Raw genomic sequence first — 5,000 nt, forward strand, 5'->3', positions numbered from 1 at the left:
AGAGACACACACTGACACACACTAACACACACTGACACATACTAACACACACTGACACATACTAACACACACTGACACATACTAACACACACTGACACATACTAACACACACTGACACATACTAACACACACTGACACACAGAGACACACACTGACACATACTAACACACACTGACACACAGAGACACACACTGACACATACTAACACACACTGACATGAACTAACACACACTGACACATACTAACACACACTGACACATACTAACACACACTGACACACAGAGACAGTGCATATACACATACAATACACACAAACTAACTCTGCAAAAAAATTTACTTCCCTTTTTCAGGACCCTGTCTTTCAAAGAAATGTCATAAAAATCAAAATAATTTCACAGATCTTTATTGTAAAGGGTTAAACACTGTTTCCCATGCTGTTCAATGAACCATAAACAATTAATGAACACTTAATGAAAACTTAGGACACTAAAGAGGCCTTTCTACTGACTCTGAAAAACACCAAAAGAAAGATGACCAGGGTCCCTGCTCATCTGTGTGAACGTGCCTTAGGCATGCTGCAAGGAGGCATGAGGACTGCAGATGTGGCCAGGGAAATAAATTGCAATGTCTGTACTGTGAGATGCCTAAGCAGAGCTACAGGGAGACAGAACGGACAGCTGATCATTCTCGCAGTGGCAGACCATGTGTAACAACACCTGCACAGGATCGGTACATCCGAACATCACATCTGCAGGACAAGTACAGGATGGCAATATCAACTGCCCGAGTTACACCAGGAACGCACAATCCCTCCATCAGTGCTCAGACTGTCCGCAATAGGCTGAGAGAGGCTGGACTGAGGGCTTGTAGGCCTGTTGTAAGGCAGGTCCTCACCAGACATCACCGGCATCAACGTCGCCTATGGGCACAAACCCACTGTCGCTGGACCAGACAGGACTGGCAAAAAGTGCTCTTCACTGACAAGTCGCGGTTTTGTCTCACCAGGGGTGATGATTGGATTCGTGTTTATCGTTGAAGGAATGAGCATTACACCGAGGCCTGTACTCTGGAGCGGGATCGATTTGGAGGTGGAGGGTCCATCATGGTCTGGGGCGGTGTGTCACTGCATCGGACTGAGCTTGTTGTCATTGCCGGCAATCTCAACCACGTGGAAGAAATCCTCCTCCCTCATGTGGTACCCTTCCTGTAGGCACATCATGACATGACCCTCCAGCATGACAATGCCACCAGTTCTGTGCGTGATTTCCTGCAAGACAGGAATGTCAGTGTTGGCCAGCGAAGAGCCCGGATCTCAATCCCATTGAGCACGTCTGGGACCTGTTGGATCAGAGGGTGAGGGCTAGGGCCATTCCCCCCAGAAATGTCAGAGAACTTGCAGGTGCCTTGGTGGAAGAGTGGGGTAACATCTCACAGCAAGAATTGGAAAATCTGGTACAGTCCATGAGGAGGAGATGCACTGCAGTACTTAATGCAGCTGGTGGCCACACCAGATACTGACTGTTACTTTTGATTTTGACCCCCCCACTTTGTTCAGGAACACATTATTCCATTTCTGTTAGTCACATGTCTTTGGAACTTGTTCAGTTTATGTCTCAGTTGTTGAATCTTGTTATGCTCATACAAATATTTACACCAAAAAAAATTTACGCAGTTGACAGTGAGATGACATTTCATTTTTTGTTGAGTTTAAATGCATACACAAAATAATGTTCTTCTCTGGGTGTGGGTGTGTGAGGGGGGTACATGTGTGTGCGGGAGGTATGTGTGTGTGAGGGGGGTATGTGTGTGTGAGGGAGATATGTGTGTGTGTGAGGGAGGGAGGTATGTGAAGGGGGTATGTGTGTGTGTGAGGGGTGTGTGTGTGTGTGTGTGTGTGTGTTTCCTGGTATGATAATAAAATGAAAGTACTACCTCATGGCTGACTGACAGAGGTGAAATTACCCTGGGTCAGAGGTCAGCTGAATGACATGGCACATGACCCTAAGAGCTGGAAGCAGGGGTCACATAGCCTTGCCTTTCTCATCCTAGTCCTCCGTTATTCTCCTTGCTACTATATCTGGAGCAGGTACAACCTTCCTTTGTTAATATCTCGAAACAGAAATGTATCTACAAGGGAGACTGATATTGTGGAAACTGTAATGGTCTACCTTTGACAGCTAGAGGTGACCCTGTCCTCAAGTACTATGTCTGTGTCCCACTCTGCTGGTGCCTGAAAGACCTGTCCTCGGGGGACTATTATCCTGGCAGGAAGTGTCTTACTGTTAACAGGAAGTAGCTCACTCTCCACCAGGAAGTCATCGGCTGAGAATCAGATGGTCTTGAAGACAGAATTATCTAATTATAGCTCTTAAATAATAAGGAACTTCGTCAGTCTTCTAACTACATCAATGATACAAGAGGTCATGAACCCAGAAAGAAAATCCTTTATAACAATGTTCACTGTCCCATCTCTCTTTCCATAGTTATCGCGTGCATGTGTGTGTGTGTGTGTATGTGTGTGTGTGTGTGTGTGTGTGAGAGAGGCTCACCATGTGGTAGGACATGAAAAAAAAGAATTGGGCCTCTTTTATGAAGGGGCCAAATCGTTCACACATTTTTCAGGACACCCTCTGTCTTTCCCCCTCTCTTTTTCTCTCTCCCTCGCTAGGTGTGCTTCGCAGATGTCCAAAATGTGCTCACTCACTCTTCATGAATATCACATCTGGGGAGAAGGAAAATGAGACGAGAAGGATTCAGAATGTTTTATATGTAAGACGAAGAGAGAGAGTGACATGCCTCACTCAACAATCAGTACAGTGGGTCTCTAAAACCCAAAACACCAACATAATCCCTGTCCTCCAAAAAGCCAACCACCTAGTCAACATGCCCAGATGGCTCACCCCTCTACATCCTTCCAGTCCCCAAACATCCACATCAGCCCTACAACACGTCTCTCTCAACAAGCTCTCACAGTCTCACTGCAGAACGGCACATTTTGAAGTTGCTCTAAATGTTTCAATCCCGCTCAAAGTTTTGAAAGATCTCTGGTCTCTGGCACCTCTCCCAACCCCAACCCGGCACCTCTCCCAACCCTGCACCTCTCCCAACCCTGCACCTCTCCCAACCCGGCACCTCTCCCAACCCGGCACCTCTCCCAAACCGGGCACCTCTCCCAGCACTTCTCCTAAACCCTCCCCCCATCCCTCCCCTACCCCCTCACCCCTTGTGGAGTCTAGCCACACAAATAGCCAGTCGTTCTTTCACAATCACATCATTAATAAGGAATACATTTTAGTGAAATTAGGGTCTTAATCAGCTTAGAGCTGAGCCTGTGCGTGCTAATTTAGCTCAACTTCAAGGGAAAGCCCCCTCACCAAGGTAAAGCCTGCTAAGACCACCTAAAGCCCCGTTGGACATTAAGCTGATTGGGGGCTCAGAGCCCCGGCCAAATCCCTCTTGTCCATTCACGTCGGTGTTGATGGTTCAAAGGCCTAGTTCAAACGCCACAGAGAGGGAGAGAGAGATGGACAGAGAGGGAGAGAGGGGGGCAGAGGGCGATAGAGACGGACAGAAGGGGAGAGAGAGTTGGACAAAGAGGGAGAGAGAGAGGGATAGAGAGGGAGCGAGAGAGGGACAGAGAAGGAGAGAGAGGGGGGAGCAGAGGGAAAGAGAGAGGGGGGAGCAGAGGGAGAGAGAGACAGACAGAAGGGGAGAGAGAGTTTGACAGAGAGGGAGAGAGAGAGGGACAGAGAGGGAGAGAGAGAGGGACAGAGAGGGAGAGAGAGGGGGGGGGGCAGAGGGAGAGAAAGACAGACAGAAGGGGAGAGAGAGATGGACAGAGAGTGAGAGAGAGGGACAGAGAGGGAGAGAGAGGGACAGAGAGGGAGAGAGAGACAGACAGAGAGGGAGAGAGAGAGGGACAGAGAGTGAGAGAGAGACAGACAGAAGGGGAGAGAGAGAGGGACAGAGAGTGAGAGAGAGACAGACAGAAGGGGAGAGAGAGATGGACAGAGAGTGAGAGAGAGGGACAGAGAGGGAGAGAGAGGGACAGAGAGGGAGAGAGAGGGACAGAGAGGGAGAGAGAGGGACAGAGAGGGAGAGAGAGGGACAGAGAGGGAGAGAGAGGGACAGAGAGGGAGAGAGAGGGACAGAGAGGGACAGAGAGGGAGAGAGAGGGACAGAGAGGGAGAGAGGGACAGAGAGGGAGAGAGAGGGACAGAGAGGGAGAGAGAGGGACAGAGAGGGAGAGAGAGGGACAGAGAGGGAGAGAGAGGGACAGAGAGTGAGAGAGAGACAGACAGAAGGTGAGAGAAAAATAATAGAGCAAACCAGAGAAAGATAGACAGACGGAGAGATGGAGAGAGTGAGAGGGAGGGAGTGAGAGAGAGCTGGCTGGGGGTGTGAAGTCTAGTGACCCGAGGCATTACCCACGCTCCATTTCAGCAGCCCTGGCTGATGGGAGACTTTCAGCGCATTAAACATCATGAGACTGATTACTCTGGGAGCGAGGGAGGGAAGAAAGGAGAGAATAAAGAAAAGAGGGATAGAAAATGTGAGAATATGATGCTGGCAGAGTGGTCTAAAACTGAGTCAGGTGATGTTTTAGAAGGACCTGGTCCTTTCTCTCCCTCCCTCTCTTCTTCTCTCCTTCTCCCTTGCTCTCTCTCTCTCCCTCCATCTCTTCTTCTCTCCATCTCCCTTGCTCTCTCGCTCTCCCTCCATCTCTTCTTCTCTCCTTCTCTCTTGCTCTCTCTCCCTCCATCTCTTCTTCTCTCCTTCTCCCTTGCTCTCTCTCCCTCCCTCTCTTCTTCTCTCCTTCTCCCTTGCTCTCTCTCCCTCCATCTCTTCTTCTCTCCTTCTCCCTTGCTCTCTCTCCCTCCCTCTCTTCTTCTCTCCTTCTCCCTTGCTCTCTCTCCCTCCATCTCTTCTTCTCTCCTTCTCCCTTGCTCTCTCTCCCTCCCTCTCTTCTTCTCTCCTTCTCCCTTGCTCTCTCTCCCTCC

General features: G+C 49.3%; 1 protein-coding gene across 1 annotated transcript in view; it reads right to left on the minus strand.

Annotated features, from left to right (window-relative positions):
* Window positions 1–5,000, minus strand: part of LOC109885811 (ERC protein 2) — a 246,990-nt gene that overhangs the window by 183,294 nt on the left and 58,696 nt on the right. The window lies entirely within an intron of this gene.

Source organism: Oncorhynchus kisutch, linkage group LG24 (genome assembly GCF_002021735.2).
Source record: "Oncorhynchus kisutch isolate 150728-3 linkage group LG24, Okis_V2, whole genome shotgun sequence".
NCBI lineage: Eukaryota > Metazoa > Chordata > Actinopteri > Salmoniformes > Salmonidae > Oncorhynchus > Oncorhynchus kisutch.